The following is a 16,554-nucleotide window of genomic DNA, read 5'->3' as shown; positions in this document are numbered from 1 at the left end:
ATTTTGCCTCAACTATCTCTTTAAGGATGTAATCACAAACATATCACATTGTAACCTATCAGGGGTTAGAACTTCACCATATGAATTGGGATTTGGATTGTACACAACTCAGTCCACAACCCATTCTGATTCCTAAACAAAACCCAAAGTTTTACAAAAGCACTTTATACCTTCTCAGAATGCCCAGGCTCGTCAAGAGATCAAGAATCCAGGTTCTGAGATTCATAGACTTACCAGGGAGAGATGACGGGAGGTGTGGTCACACTCATGACAGCACACAGATGAAGCAAAATTTCACAAAGAGTGATGTTTAAAATATGCAATTGAGATACTATGTTGCTGCTGTACTAAGGCGCTTCAGTCGTGTCTGACTCTGTGCGACCCCGTAGACGGCAGCCCACCAGGCTCCCCCGTCCCCGGGATTCTCCAGGCAAGAACACTGGAGTGGGCTGCCATTTCCTTCTCCAATGCATGAAAGTGAAAAGTGAAAGTGAAGTCACTCAGTCAGGTCCGACTCTTCGTGACCCCATGGACTGCAGCCTCCCAGACTCCTCGGTCCATGGGATTTTCCAGGCCAGAGTACTGGAGTGGGGTGCCATTGCCTTCTCCATGATATACTATAGGCACTGACAAACTACTATAAATATCAGCCACCACAAAGCTAGAGCAGGGCCTGGATGCTCTGAATATGTCCAGGGCTACCCTTTAGTGGGAGGGTTATGAGGGAGGCTTGAGGTAGGGTTAGTCCCCAGACAAAGGCTTGGAGAACTAGTGCAGCAGGGACTCGAGGAAACAGCTGTTTACTAACTAGGTAGAAGTGTTCTAATGTTTTAATAACCAGTGCATACACCTGTGATCACCAACTGTCTATCAGCTGCTGTTAGAAGATGAGCAATTTGAGTCTTACCACTTATGAGCTCTGCAGTCTTGTCTAATAGCATCACCTCTTCAGGCATTAAGTTTACTGATCTCTGTGAAAGCTGCATGTCCACGAGGCTCAGGTACTTGAATACTACTGTCATGTCAGCAGTTTTTCCTTAGGTTTACTGGCACACACACACACGCACGCGCACACACACACACACACACACAAAATCCCATCTTCCAAGGAGCACCTTGATATCAATTTCCTTTCACTTTCTTTTCACTTTCTTTCCCTGTTTTCCTTCCTATTTCTCAGAAACTATCTGGGAGTGTCATAGAGGGTTCCCACACAATCAGAGCCCAATGCTTTTGGCTTGACATTAGGAAGTTAGCATCTGAAGGTAACCAGTTGATACCTTGAAGTCTTATTTGAGAATAAAACTCCAGAGACGTTTCCATGGACCAGGGAAAGTTTTCAGTCTCATTCAAAACCCACTTATGTGGATATTTAAGATCTTTTGCATGCATGCTAAGTCGCTTCCGTCAAGTCCAACTCTTTGCAACGCTGTGGACTGTAGCCCACTAGGCTCCTCTGTCCATGGGAGTCTCCAGGCAAGAATATTGAGGTGGTTTGCCATGCCCTCCTCTAGAGGACCTTCCCCACCCAGGGATCGAACCCTCGTCTCTTAGGTCACCTGCATTGGCAGGCGGGTTCTTCACCACCAGTGCTACTTAGGAAGCCCTCAGGATCTTTCAGTGAGCAACAAATTGTGCACAAACAGTTTTGCATGTATCTAGATTGAACAGTGCCCAGTTCCCGGGAACTGGTCCTCTTGTGATCTGGGCAGTGGATTTTCCAAATTTGAAAAGAAGAAACAAGTAAGGGATAGAGAAAGGGGCAAAGTATTAAAGGCAAGGCAGTAGTGAACTGTCGGTAACTCCCCAGCCTGGAAACAACTCATCGAGTAAATATTTTCATCACATCAAATTATGTCTCTCAGAAAATAATGATGGTCTATTCACCCTTTCTACTGTAAGCCAAAATAACACAAAATGGGTGGGATAATCATTGTAGGAAAGTATTCCTGCGGTACCAGGGTTCCAAAACGAGACAGCAGAATCTCATACCTTTACAATGTTTAAAATCAGAGCATAGTGTCATCTATGGAGACAGAAAGATAAACAAATGACTTTCAAAGTTCCATTTAACTTTAGATGTAAAGATTAAAATGCATGAAAAATGTATGAAAGCCAAGAATTCTGTGTGAGGTTTTATGGGCAAGAAATGGGTATCAATCTTTAAAAAAAAATTTGTTTTAAATACATTGATTTCTTCCTGAGATTTATTATAAAGCCATTTGCAGAAAATTCATGTTAAACCCCAGAACAGGAGATCATTTTATGTAGTAAATAACTCTAGCCATAGGTTAGACATGTGTCTCACCCCAGCTTGACAGAAGGATTGGGAACCCCCCACCCAAGCAAAGAGGATTATGCTGCATTGGAGCTAAACCTCAGAAGAAAATATTGCTGTGAGGGGCTTCATATTTTGCCTCTAATATGGGGGATGGAAAGCAGGGAAGATAATGACCACCAACAGCGTAAGGAAAATGTAACTAAATATGGCAGCCCCGAGAAGACAGATGAGTTATGGAATCCCAAAGTGCCCAGATTCACTTTAGAGTTTACAGGTGATGATTCCCTTTGATTCATGGTCATGGTTCTTAAGGGCAAAAGAACTTAGTTAGCTGGAGAAGGGGATGCAAACAGAAAGAAAGCCTTCTCCAGCTGGGAAAACAAAAGATGTTTGGGATGATGTCGATGAAAGCTTTTTTAAAGTGAGAGGTACAGAGAGTGTGTAAGAGGAAGGCAGCTGGAGTGTTTCCAGATCCGCTAATGATGCGTGGTGCTGCTGACAAAGCAGTTCACCAACCGGTGTGAGAGACAGCTGCCTGGGGGACCTGCCCTTTCTCTTAGGGCTGGATCCTAAGAGTCCAGGTCGGGGGAGCCTTCACCGCTTGCTTCAGAGAGCTTTTTTCTTTTGCTCTAATTTAAATGCTTACCACTGGGACATACTTAAAGCTTAGCTTATTTTTTCCCCCCTTTTCAGACTTCATTTCCCTTAGCAAGTATTTGGTTTCTAAGATCAGAAATCAACAGGGGAGAGGACATTAGCCTGGGTTATAAAATGAAATGAAACGCCTTCACTTTTTCATCCACTTTTACCAAAATGCTTGGTTCTTTGCTCACAAGACTGAGAAAAACCCAACCTGGGTTTAAACTACTCACCCGTTTGGGAATCAATTGCCCATCCCAGGGACCCAGGGACCTGTGGGTCTTGGTAATTATGTCTGGTTGGGCCTGTGTGATCTGAAATGTAAAATACGGTGCATGACAACAAAATTCATTTTAGTCTCTTTTTTTCATGTTGTTTCTCCAACTGAAGCAAGATGACATGTGCCACAAAGCCATCATCTGTGATGGTCTTAGAATTTATAATTTCAAGTTGCAGATCCCACATCACCTTCTCCCCATCATCACTAATTGACCTCTAACTCCTCCTTACCCAATTTCAACATGGGGACTTCCCTGTCTCTGGAAGCAGTTCACTCTATCATCAGACTTTACTGTACGATGCACTCTAAATTTGACAAGGTTCTTTCCAGGTGACAGCAGTAAGGCCAATATGTTCGCCATCTAAACCCACACTGCAGATACTGCCCTCCTGTTTGTGACCATTATCTATAGCTAAGCTCTTCCCAGCCCATGGAGCTCTATAGAGAAACTATTCAGATTGTTTCAACTATTCAGTGTTGTTTGCAGTTTGGTTTCATTTCGTGATACAACCTTCCCTCTAGCACAGCTGACTAGCACAGCTGATTGAGTTTGGACATGGGGAAGAATATTCTCAAATGAAGGTTTTTACACATTGGAACAGTTAATACAGGGAGGAGTGGAGTGCAGGGAATGTCCTCAAAATGCCCTTCCAGTATTTAGAATAGAAGTAAATATTTTACCAACTCTAATGCCTTTGTAAGAGTGCTACACAAAGTCACACCTGAGACAAAAGAATGCACTGGTTGCTCTCTCTTCCGTGCAGTCAGGTACCTCTCAAATGATGGCAAGATGGTCCTAGAGATTATTTCATGTCTGGAGTCAGCACAGTACGGCACATGAGCCAAATTTATTCCATTTCCTGTTTCTGTAAGCCCTATGAGCTAAGAATGGTGTTTACATCTGTTAACGGCTGAAAAAAAAAAAAAAAGAAAGAATACTTTGTGACACATAAAAATTAAATTCAAATGTCAATGCCCATAAATAAACACAACTTAAAAGAAAATGATGTTCATCATTTATGTGTTTTCTGTGGTCAATTTCACATTCAACATTTCAACTTTCAGCACAGTGGGATAGTTGTGTCAGAGAGCATTAGGACTGTAGAAAGCCTAAAATACTATCTGTCTAGCCCTTAATGAAAAATATTTGCTGGCTCTTTCCATCTCGGGCGGCCACAGTGAGCGGAGCCACCACCCTGACCATGTATCTATAATGTATGGTCATGCAGAACTGCTCCAGCTTCTCAATCAAGAGGAACGAGCAGACTTACAACACCGAAGAGGAACTAAAGAGCCTCTTGATGAAGGTGAAAGAGGAGAGTGAAAAAGCTGGCCTAAAAACTCAACATTCAAAAAATGAAAATCATGGCATCTAGTCCTATCACTTCATGGCAAATAGATGGGGGAAAAGTGGAAACAGTGTCAGATTTAATTTTCTTGGGCTCCAAAATCAATGTGGACAGTGACTGCAGCCATGGAATTAAAAGACGTTTACTCCTTGGAAGAAAAGCAATGACAAACCTAAATAGTGTATGAAAAAGCAGAGATATCACTTTCCCAACAAAGGTCTGAATAGTCAAAGTTAAGGTTTTTCCAAAAACCAGTAGTAATGTATTGATGTGAGAGCTGAACCATAAAGAAGGCTGAGCATGAAAGAATTGATGTTTTCAAACCATGGTGCTGGAGAAGACTCTTGAGAGTCCCTTGGACTGCAAGGAGATCCAACCAATCCATCCTACAGGAAATCAGTCCTGAATATTCATTGGAAGGACTGATGCTGAAGCTGAAACTCCAATACTTTGGCCACCTGATGTGAAGAGCTTACTCATTGGAAAAGACTATTGCTGGGAAAGATTGAAGGCAGGAGGAGAAGGGGATGACAGGATGAAATGGTTGGATAGAATCACTGGCTCAATGGACATAAGTTTGAGCAAGCTTTGGGAGATAGTGAAGGACAGGAAAGCCTGGCCTGCTGCAGTTCATGGGGTCACTGAGTGACTGAACAACAGCCCCAAACCCAATAACCTGAAGGCCTGCAACTCCTTCCACTATAATGGGCTCATTCACAGCAAGACTGTGGGCATGCAGCCGGCAGTCGATGGCAAAAGGGTCGTGATGGTGCCAGAGATCTGGCCAGCACAAACTGGTTACTTCCGACGTGCAAACCACCGTGAGCAAGAATGCTCAGGTCACCTTTAGGAGCATCCAGCACATGATCTGGAAGAACAAGTAACACCCAGATTTGCGCATGGCCACCATCCCCAGAGCCAGAGCCATCCTGTGCAACCAGAAGTCTGTGATGGTGAAGAAGAAGCGGACCCACCCCATCAAGAAGCTCCTGAACCAACTATCCCCTCCTCAAAGCAATAAAGCTGTCAGCCGCTTTGTTTCTCAAATTTGTTCCTCAAATTAAAACAAAAAAACTTTGCTGATGACTGATACATGTCCTTCCCAAGTCTTCCTGATCATGTTCCTTGAACTTAACAGTCTGTTGCTTTGCCTGAATCTGTATTCTCTACTCAGTGTTTACAAAGCTCTCTGTACAACACCAGGCACATATTATTAAGCAGTAAGTACTTGATGAATGAATATAACCACCAATTTCATTAGAAGACAAATAGAATAGCATATCAGAAGCTCAAAAGATGAAAAGCCAATGGTACTTCTTGTTACAAACAGCTCAGCACCATTTTTCTTGGTGAATATGCAGTTTGAGCTGAAATGTCTGCCATTCTCTCTGTATAAGATCTACTGGTTCTAGACTCCCTGGCTTGTAATTACAAAGCAAAATCTTCTAATGCCAATAATAAGACCAACTTCTATACCTTTTAAGTGCAATCTTCTTGATTATAAGCAGCCACTGACTGAAGACTTCAATTAGAGAGGGAGATTTCTTAAACCCTGGGGCAAAAGTTTAGTTCAAAACAACTTGGAAAGTGGTTTAACTCTTTGAGGATCACCTGCCTACCAGCATACAGCATTCACAGCAAACCCATGATTTTGCACAGTTTAAAAAAAAGAATCATTCTGTGTTATTGGGTGGCTTCTCTCTCCTGAATACTGTCACCCTGGTTAAAGTTAACATGGAAGAAATGTGGGTAGGGAAGACAGAGTTCAGTTTGCTTGTTTAAGTCTCTTTATTCTATTTCAAAATAGCTGGTCCTGGATTTAGAAGTTCGGAAACTTCAAAACCCTTTGGAAGAGTGCAGACATAAATTGAAGCTATGCCTACCCAGCAGAGACTCCAAGAGACTGTTATCATACAGCATATCCCAGGAAGAGCCAAACATTCCTGTACAGAAGCCAGCCAGGCTGGGAAGTAGGACGACAAGAAGGAACCTAGAGAAATTCCATAAACAGAATTAAGAAATGTCTCATCTCCCAAACAGAAATATGTATTCTATAGCTTCTGCAAATTTGCAAATATTCAGAATGAGAAAATTTGGGCAATCAAGTATAAACTAAAGCAATAAAACCCCCTGATGCTCATTCATTCAATCACTTGCTCCTTCTTTCTGTCACCTTCTCTATGATGCCTTCATTATTTTACTATTTAGTTTAGACTTAGTAAATTCATTATTCTCACAGTTTTTCACACTTGGCTTCCTTTCAACCCCTAAGCATTATGTATTCTTCCTTACCCTTAAGTGTCACACTTCAGCCTCTAGAGGGAGTTCAAGTCCCCAGATCCTCAAGAGGAAGAGTTCTGCTGTGACGTGTGGAGGACTCAGTCCTGTTGGACCCGGGGGGTCTGGGATGGAGCCTTTGGTGATAGGAACCTTGAGGTTCAAGGCTCTCCTCCTGCCTGGAGTACTCACCAGGATTCCCTCTCCTTTGAGAATCTCTCTTGTCCTCTTAGCCTTTTCAAAAAAAGCTCTAAAAATGGTTTCACTTTTTTCTTCCTCTTTCTGGCTGTATAGCTTCTATGATAGTCTAAGCAGAGGGATCCTCCCAGTTCAAACACAGTCTAAACTAGCTTATGAGGAAAGGAGATCAGAGAAGCATTTCATAAAAAGTTCTGATTAGTAATGTGACAAGATAAATGTTAGTGCAGTCACTATGGAAAACAGTATGGAGGTTCCTCAAGAAATGAAAATATAACTAATGTATGACCCAGCAATTCCACTTTGAGGTATTTACCCAAAGAAAATGTAAACACTAATTCAAAAAGACATATGCATCCCCAGGATTATTGCAGCATGGTTTACATTAGCCAAGATACAAAACAACCTGTGTCCATTGATGGATAAATGGATAAAGATATATATGTATATAGGTATATAGATAGAGATAGATAAATTTAATGGAATATTATTCAGCCATAAAAAGAATGAAATCTTATCTATGACAACATGAATGGGCCTTGAGGGCCTTAGGCTAAGTGAATTAGGTCTGACAGGGAAAGGTCAGACAGAGGCAATCAACATTTTATTTCTACAAGTTTAAATTATGCTATAAATTAATTACCATTAATATGGTACCTTGTACGTCAAGAGATTTATTATAACAAAGAATTTAGAGCCTATAAATTTCTGACTGCTAGTACAGATGACTTACCCCAGATTTCCTGGGGTATGTTTATAAAACATTCATAAAGTGGACTTACCCAGAGAGAAAAATGAAATGACATGGCAACACCACATGAAATATATTTGCCATAGAATTAAAAAAAAAAAAATCACTATTATGAAAACATACTAGTTTTTATTGCATTTTAGGGAGTGTGGATTATTGGAGATTATTCAGGAAATAGAAAATGTTTAAAACACAGAAACTTGCTTAACAAAATGTTGCAGTCTGATTTTGGTGTGACCATTTATTCCCTACCTGCCTAAAATATTTTTTCTTCTCTTTTGAAGGTCATAATTGTACATCTACACCCTTTGTTCAATTACTATCTCAGTAATGTGGAGAAGGTGTTCAAACTGACCCACAGTTTAGAAGAAGTGAGAAAGGGAGACAGTGTTGGTTAAATGCACGAACTTCCATTTATAGAATAAATAAGTTGTGATGTAATGTACAGCATGGAAGGAAGGAAGAAAAGAAGGAAGAAGAGAGGGAGGGGAAGAGAGAGAGAAAGAGAAGGAGAGGAAAGGAATACAGCAGTGTTCCAAGACTCTAGCCCCAACCCTCCCAACCATTCTAGCCTTCCCACTAGAGAAAATCCTTTGTCAGCTCAATTTCCAAAGCCTCTTCTCCCTTCTTAAAGAAGGAGGCTTTTTACTTTGTGGGGGAGGGCAAGATTAAGTTGATTGACTTAATAAGGTGTGTTAGAAGGAGGTACAGGAATGGACACAAGGAGAAGTAAAGCACTATGCAGGTTGGAAGGAAGACTGGGGAGCAGCTGCATGAACAAAGATGGGAACTCCATTTTTTTGGAGGGGGGAATCTGAATTTCTGTTTTTATTAATTTTTAAATTAGTTTGCATTGGATGTAGAAACTCCATTTTATTTACTTTAGGCTTTGAATTTGTTTCTGGGACTCAGCAATGCTCTGAGACTGAATTACACAGGTCTCCAGGTTAATTTGAGCCACACAGAAAATGTTCATGTGTGTTCAGTCCTCTTTGTACATTCTCTTTGAAGCCCGTAGTGGGTGGCTGGCTGAGGGTCTACAGATTCTGGAGGTTTGCCGCCCTCATCATAATGAGTATCTGACAAGTCCAGCAGATGAGGACAAATACAGGCATGGAGACTAGGATCTTGGTGGTAGGTCCACTCAACATCAACACACTACAGCAACAGCCCAGCCTCTCAGGACAAATTCCCAGGTGGGAAGTAAGACTCCTGGACGAAGACTGAATCTGGAGAAAGTAATTCAGTATCATCAGGGATAATCGTTCATTCTAGAGCCAGAGCAGCTTGTCTTTTCATGAATGAAGTCCCAGAGAAGCCATGGGTGAGACTTTAAAATGAGTCTGCTACTAACGGGTGTTCTCTACCTATAATCGCAGTTACATGGACTGTTGGAGGACTTTCACAAATATCATCAGGAATCTGGTCTTGGCATTAGCAAGAGCTCAGTTCTAGATTCAGAGCCAGATCACCTGCAGAATCTTGGTTTGGTAAATGGGCAGGATATTTGATTTCTCAATTCTCCTTGGTCTCTTTAACTCACCATTGAATCCCTAGGGCTGAAGGATGAACATATTAATCCAGAAGGAACATATAGGATCTACTTCAGTAGGAAAAAGGGCATTTCCCAGAAGAGAGGTTTGTGCTGGTATTACTGTAAAAGAGTTTACAAAGGCTCTTAGCTAATGAGGACTTGGGCTCAGGACTGCCAGAGTTTGAATCTTAGCATCACCACATACTAGCTAGATGACCTGCGATAAGCTCCTTAACTTTTCTCTGTTTCAGTGTCCTCATCTACAGAAGGATAAGTTGTACATACTTCATGGGGTTGTTGTAAGAATTAAATAGGATAACACTTGTAAAACATTGGAAGAGTGCTTGACACATGGCAAATGCTCACTAAATATTAGCTGTTGTTCCCAGCCTCAGAAAATCAAAGACTGAGGACAGATAAAGTTGGAAGGTTAAATCTGATTAAGTGTATTGTTTAGCTTGAAAATGTACTTTAATTTTATAAATAATTGGGTATATAATTCTAAATTATTGTAGTACTTTGTATCATACATTTTGAAAGTTAATCTAAATTCATTTTGCAAGGGAAAATACATTTTGATCATGCAAATGCATATGTTCTAGAATTTGCCAAGAGATCATAATTTCTAACAATATGCTAACTTCATTGGTTATAGCAGAATACATAAGAGCAAGGTTGAAGAAAGAGCAAGGGTGAAGAAAAAGTTGTCTTTACAATGTCATATGTAGGAATTTACTAATACTTTGGTGATTCTCCTCTATGGAAAAAGACACTCACGTTTCTGATTGATCATGGAATCTAGATATCCTTGGATTGACCAAAGAAAGGAAAAAAATGTGGTGTGTAATGGCACTGCCCCATTTCTAGGGAAGTATTTCCTTAAAAGCAAGCCATGCTCCAGTGCCATGCTGACTGCCTGAAAATCCCTTGGGGAACTTGTCTAGATTTTTTCCCAGAATTCTACTCAGATTTTAATAACCTCTTCAAGTGATTCTGATCAGTCAGACTGGGGAGCCATTGTTCTAGGAAGAGTGAAATCAGCATGATTCCCTTCCTGTAGGAAGAGGAGCACATGTGTGCACCCAAGGCTCACAATCAGACCAGGGCCAAGAGAAGGGGGTTTGTGGTAGGAGCAAAGTTCCGACTTCCATTAGGATTGCTCTTTGGAGGATGACCTCGTCCTTCTGGAGATCTTTCCTACTGAATTACTTGAAGGGGCTCTTTCTTTCTCTTTCCTCCTTATGACATGGTGATGTGGTCATTAAGGTTAGGGCCTCTGAACAGCCCAATGGATGGCTCAGGAGAAAAAAAGGATTAAAGAAGTCTCACATTTCATAGTTGATCCAACTCTTTTATCAGAGTGGAAGGCTACAAAATAACGTGGGCCCAAAGTGCTGCAGTGCTAGGTTGCTTCAGTCGTGTCTCTTTGCAACCCTATGGACTGCAGCCCTACAGCCCACCAGGCGCCTCTGTTCATAGGATTCTCCAGGAAAGAATACTGGGAGTGGGTTTCCATTTCCACCTCCAGGACCCAAAGTACTAACTAGTAATAACAAGGGAGCATTTTTCCAAATTATCATGCTGACTTGCTCTCTCTCAGAGACCTAGAAAAGAAGACTGTAGCTCTGGTAGATATGGGTCAGGATCAGCAAACTGGAATTCCAGATTTTCCACTGGAGTCACTTTTCCCCAGAGTCTTATGCTACACTCTGCCACAAGTCAGCTCATGTTTCTTTTCTCTCATTGGTCTGTGCCTGTCAAGTATACACTCTGCACCCAATACTCTAGGACTACAAAATAAATTACATAATCTTTGCTGTTGAACTTACAGGATGGTAAGAAAACATACCTTAAACATTAGGAAAGTCATTACTGCCCTGGGGTCCAGATCAAGATGATAGAGGATGTGAAGCTCACCTTCTGCCCACAGATATATTAAAAACACATCTACAGGTGGAACAACTCTCACAGAACATCTACTGAACACTGGTAGAAGACCTCAGACTTCCAAAGGGCAAGAAAATCTCCACTTAACTGGGTAGGGCAAAAGGAAAAAAAAAATAGAGAGAGAAAGGAATCAGGACGGGACCCAAACAAGATGAACCCAAACAGACCTGCACCAAGACATAATAAAAATGGCAAAAGTTAAAGAGAGGATTCTAAAGGCAGCAAGATAAAAGCAGTTCTTTACAAGGGAAACCATAAGGTTATCAAGCTGATTTCTCTACAGAAACACTGCAGGCCAGAAAGGAGTGGTGAAATACATTTGAAGTCTTGAAAGAGAAAAATATGCAGCCTAGAATACTCTACCCAGAAAGACTGCCATTTAGGAAAGGAGGAAAAATAAAGAATTTCTCAGACAAGCAAAAAGCTAAAAGAATACAGCAATACTAAACCTATCTTAAAAGAAATATTGAAAGGTCATCTTTAAATGGGGGCCTTTCCAGGTGGCGCTAGTGGTAAAGAACCCACTTGCCAATGCAGGAGACATAAGAGATGTGGGTTCAACCCCTGGGTTGAGAAGATCCCCTGGAAGAGGGCAAGCCAACCCAATTTAGTATTCTTGCCTGGAGAATCCCACGGATAAAGGAGCCTGGAGGGCTGTACTCCATAGAGTCTCAAAGAGTTGGACACAACTGAAGGGACTTAACACACAGCATGCATTCTAAATAGAAAAGAAGCAAGAAGAAATAGGAAGGAAGAAATAACAATTGGAATGTAAATCACTTAAATTAGCCAGTATACAGATCAAAAAGAAAAACAAGCACAATACCTACTTGTCAAAGCACAGCAAAAGGATAAATATGAAGATGTAAAAAGGGGCATCAAATCATAAAATGTGGGGAAGGAGATTAAGAAAATGAAGATTCTTCTTTTTTTAAAATGTGTTTGAGTCTATATGACTATCAATCTAAAGCAAACAGATATAGGAAGGGTTAACCACGGCACAATTGCACTCATCTCACACGCTAGTAAAGTAATGCTCAAAATTCTTCATAAGAGAATACTATAAACAATTATGGGCTTCCCAGTGGTAGTGGTTAGTAGTAGGGTTAGTGGTAAAGAATCCACCTGGCAGTATAGGAGATATAGAGATGCTTCCCAGTAGTAGTAGTAGTAGTAGGTAGGGTTAGTGGTAAAGAATCCACCTGGCAGTATAGGAGATATAGAGATGCAAGAGACTCAGATTTGATCCCTGGGTTGGGAAGATCTCCTGCCCCCGAGTAGGAAGTGTCAACCACTTCAGTATTCTTGCCTGGAAAATTTCATGGACAGAAGAACCTGGTGGGCTACCGTCATGGGTCTCAAAGAGTCAGACATGACTGAGCACATAGCACATGCATAAAGAATTATATGCCAACAAATTTGACAACCTAGAAGAAATGGACAGCTTTCTAGAAACATACAGTTCACCAAAATTAAATCAAGAACAAGTAGATAATTTGAACAGACCAATCGCTAGAAGTGAAATAGAATCTGTAAAAACAAAAAAACAAGCAAAAAAGTCCAGGACCATATGATTTCACAAGTGAACTCTACCAAACATACAAAGAACTTATACCAATTCTTCTCAAACTCTTCCAAAAGATCGAAGAGGAGGTAACATTCCCAAAGACATTCTATAAACCCACTGTCAACCTGATAACAAAACCAGACAAAGCCAACACTAAAAATAGAAAATTACAGGCCATTATCTTTAATGAATATAGATGCAAAAAATCTCAACAAAATATTAGCAAATCAAATCCAGCAACATGTAAAAAGATCATACAACATGAGCAGGTGGGATTCATCCTAGGTTCACAAGGATGATTACATATGAAAATCAATCAATGTAACACTTCACATTAACAAAAGAAAAGTCAAAAACCACAAGATCATCTCAATAGATGCAGAAAAAGCATTGGACAAAATTCAATATCCATTCATGATGAAAGCTCTTACCAAAGTGGGAACAGAGCGAACGTATCTCAACATAATAAAAGCCACTTACGACAAACCCACAGCCAATATAATACTCAATGGTGAAAAGATGAAAGCCTTCCCACTAAAATCTGGAACAAGACAAGGATGTCTGCTCTAACAGTTTCTCTTCAACATAGGACTGGTAGTCCTAGCCACAGGAATCAGACAAGAAAAAGAAATAAAAGATATCTGAATTGAAAAGGAAGACATAAAATTCTCACTGTATTCAGATAACATGATACTATATATAGAAAACCCTAAGGACTCCACACACAAAAAACTACTAAATCTAATAAGTGAATTCAACAAAGTACCAGTTTTCAAGATTAACATTCAGAAATCAGTTGCATTCCTTTACACTAATAATGAAATATCAGAAAAGGACTGTAAAATTCTTTTAAAATCATGCCTATATATATATATATATATATATATAAAGGCATCAGATCAGATCGGATCAGTCGCTCAGTCATGTCCGACTCTTTATGACCCCATGAATCACCTCGCTGTCCATCACCAACTCCCGGAGTTCACTCAGACTCACGTCCATCGAGTCAGTGATGCCATCTAGCCATCTCATCCTCTGTCGTCCCCTTCTCTTCTTGCCCCCAATCCCTCCCAGCGTCAGAGTCTTTCCAGTGAGTCAACTCTCTGCATGAGGTGGCCAGAGTACTGGAGTTTCAGCTTTAGCATCATTCCTTCCAAAGAAATCCCAGGGCTGATCTTCTTCAAAATGGACTGGTTGGATCTCCTTGCAGTCCAAGGGACTCTCAAGAGTCTTCTCCAACACCACAGTTCAAAACCATCAATTCTTCAGCGCTCAGCTTTCTTCACAGTCCAACTCTCACATCCATACATGACCACAGGAAAAACCATAGCCTTGACTAGATGAACCTTTGTTGGCAAAGTAATGTCTCTGCTTTTGAATATGCTATCTAGGTTGGTCATAACTTTCCTTCCAAAGAGTAAGCGTCTTTTAATTTCATGGCTGCAGTCACCATCTGCAATGATTTTGGAGCCCCCAAAAATAAAGTCTGACACTGTTTCCACTGTTTCCCCATCTATTTGCCATGAAGTGATGGGACCGGATGCCATGATCTTCATTTTCTGAATGTTGAGCTTTAAGCCAACTTTTTCACTCTCCTCTTTCACTTTCATCAAGAGGCTTTTGAGTTCCTCTTCACTTTCTGCCATAAGGGTGGTGTCATCTGCATATTTGAGGTGATTGATATTTCTCCCGGCAATCTTGATTCCAGCTTGTGCTTCTTCCAGTCCAGCATTTCTCATGATGTACTCTGCATAGAAGTTGAATAAACAGGGTGACAATATACAGCCTTGATGAACTCCTTTTCCTATTTGGAACCAGTCTGTTGTTCCATGTCCACTTCTAACTGTTGCTTCCTGACCTGCATACAAATTTCTCAAGAGGCAGGTCAGGTGGTCTGGTATTCCCATCTCTTTCAGGATTTTCCACAGTTTATTGTGATCCACACAGTCAAAGGCTTTGGTATAGTCAATAAAGCAGAAATAGATATTTTTCTGGAACTCTCTTGCTTTTTCCATGATCCAGCAGATGTTGGCAATTTGATCTCTGGTTCCTCTGCCTTTTCTAAAACCAGCTTTTAAATATATATAATATATATGATATATTATAAATAAATATATATAATTTATAAAAATAAAAATAAATATATAATATATTATTATATAATATATTATATGTTATATATAATATATTATATAATATTATATTATATAAAATATATTAATTATATTAATATTATATAAATATTAATTATATTAATGAATATACACAATATGTTACATATAAATAAATAATTTTATTTATATATAAAATATATAATTATATATTATAAATATAAAAATATATAATATATAATTATATATAGTAATTATATATATACATATATATATGTGTGTATATATATATATATATATATATATGTGTGTGTATATATATATATGCAAAATACCTAGGGATAAATCTGACCAAAGAGGTGAAAGATTTATACTCTGAGAACCATAAAACATTAATAAAGAAAATAAAAAAGAATTAAAAGAAATTGAGATATCCCATGCTCTTAGATTGGAAGAATTAATATTGTTAAAATGGCAGTACTGCTCAAAGCAATCTACAGATACAATAAGATCCATAACATTTTTCACAGAACTGGAATAAATAATCCAAAAATTTATATGGAAAGTGAAAGATTCAGAATTGCTAGAGTAATCCTGGGGTTGGGGGGAGATGAGGGGAAGCAAAGCTATAGTAGTCAAACCAGTGTGTTATTGGTACAAAAACAGGGATATGGCAAAATGGAACAGACAGAGAGCGCAGAAATAAACCCACACATCCACAATCAATCTTTTACAAAGGAGGCAAGAGTGTAAAATGGGGAAAAGACAGTCTTTTCAGCAAGTAGTGCAGGGAAAGTTGGACAGCTGCATGTGTGTCATTGAAGTTAGAACTCACCCTCACATCATGACCAAAATATATTCGAAATGGCTTAAAGACTTAAACATAAGCCATGATTCTATAAAACGCCTAGAAGAGACCATAAGCAATACACTCTCTGACATAAATCATATCGATGTTTTCTTAGCTCAGTCTCCCAAGACAATTGTTATTGTTTAATCGCTAAGTCGTGTCCGATTCTTTGCAATCCCATGGACTGTTTCCCACCAGGACCCTCTGTTCATGGGATTTCCCAGGCAAGAACACTGGAGTGGGTTGCCATCTCCTTCTCCAGAGGATTTTCCCAACCCAGGGCTTGAACACAGGTCTCTGGCTTGGTAGGCTGATTCCTTACCATCTGAGCTACCAGAGAAGCCAAAGACAATAGAAATAGAGGCAAAAATTTTAAAAAGGGCCTTCCAGGCAAGATGGCAGAGTGGAAGAATGTGCACTCATCCTGAAAGAGCACCCAAATCGCAATTAGCTATTGAGCATCTATTGACAGGAGGATGCTGGAACCCACCAAAAAAAGATAACCCATGTACAAAGACAAAGAGGAAGCCACAGTGAGATGGCATGAGGGGCACAATCACAGTAAAATCAAATCCCATACCCACCAGGTGGGCAGCCCACAAACTGGAGAACAGTAATACCAAAGAAGTTCTTCCACTGTTGTGAAGGTTCTTAGCCTCACATCAGGTTTCTCAGCCTGGGGATCCAACAAAGGGATTGGGAATATCCAGGGACTCTGACCTAGAAAGCCAGTGGGATTTGATTATAGGACTTCCACAGGACTAGGGGAA

At 40.1% G+C, this 16,554-nt stretch overlaps 1 pseudogene; it reads left to right on the top strand.

Annotated features, from left to right (window-relative positions):
• Positions 1-4,336: 4,336 nt before the first annotated feature.
• LOC783582 (large ribosomal subunit protein eL28-like) lies at positions 4,337-7,080 on the top strand (annotated as a pseudogene).
• The last annotated feature ends 9,474 nt before the right edge of the window (positions 7,081-16,554 follow it).

This window comes from Bos taurus, chromosome 14, assembly GCF_002263795.3.
Source record: "Bos taurus isolate L1 Dominette 01449 registration number 42190680 breed Hereford chromosome 14, ARS-UCD2.0, whole genome shotgun sequence".
Classification (NCBI taxonomy): domain Eukaryota; kingdom Metazoa; phylum Chordata; class Mammalia; order Artiodactyla; family Bovidae; genus Bos; species Bos taurus.
This window is presented reverse-complemented; position numbering and strand designations above follow the sequence as displayed.